Below are 798 nucleotides of genomic sequence, written 5' to 3' on the forward strand. Positions count from 1 at the left end.
GTATTTGTTTGTGATAAGAACATAAGCATGAGAAGTCAATAATCGGTAAAATAACCTACCATCAATAAAAAAAATGAAACACTTTTATTAGACAAAAAATAAAACTCTTACATCTACTACTGAAAGAAACAAAAACCAACATTTAATGAGAAAAAGTAAAACGCCACTTGTAAAGATTTGGAGATTAATAAAACCTACCATAAAGAATAAACATTTTATAACAACAAAAATGTTAATTATCCGAAAAAATTATCAAGTCAATAAAAAAATTAAACATTCTTCTAAGTAAAAGAAACAAAACACTTACCCTTATTAGGCTTCAAATAAATAAAATCAGGAGAAAAAACAACGTTCTCATTTTGACCTTCCACATAAAAATTTAAGAAGTAAGAAAGTCTACCACATGGATAATTAAAATTTTCTTTATCACACAAATTATTATTTAAATATATTAGACCATATGTATTATCTTATATTTAATGTTTATCATTTAAAAATTATAAACTTAAAAGTAGTTGTTTAATATATATATATTTGAATACTTATAAGAAAAATAAAAAAATAAAAAAATATATGCGTATCATTTAATGTTTAATTGTTTGAAACAAATAATTGTTAAACATATATTTTCTTTAAAATAAAATTAATCAATTTGGCTCATGCAGCAGCGGGTTTCGAACCTGAGACCTACAACATTTTTCGCATGAATTATTTTAATAAAAATTGGCCCATGCAGGTTTCGAACCTGCGACCTTCGCGTTATTAGCACGACGCTCTAACCAGCTGAGCTAATAGGCC

The 798-nt window shown here is 25.4% G+C and overlaps 1 non-coding gene across 1 annotated transcript; it reads right to left on the reverse strand.

Annotated features, from left to right (window-relative positions):
- Positions 1-724: 724 nt before the first annotated feature.
- Positions 725-798, reverse strand: TRNAI-AAU. Its single transcript has one exon. It is a non-coding gene; the product is annotated as a tRNA-Ile (tRNA).

The sequence above is a fragment of the Vigna unguiculata genome, chromosome 8, assembly GCF_004118075.2.
Source record: "Vigna unguiculata cultivar IT97K-499-35 chromosome 8, ASM411807v1, whole genome shotgun sequence".
Classification (NCBI taxonomy): domain Eukaryota; kingdom Viridiplantae; phylum Streptophyta; class Magnoliopsida; order Fabales; family Fabaceae; genus Vigna; species Vigna unguiculata.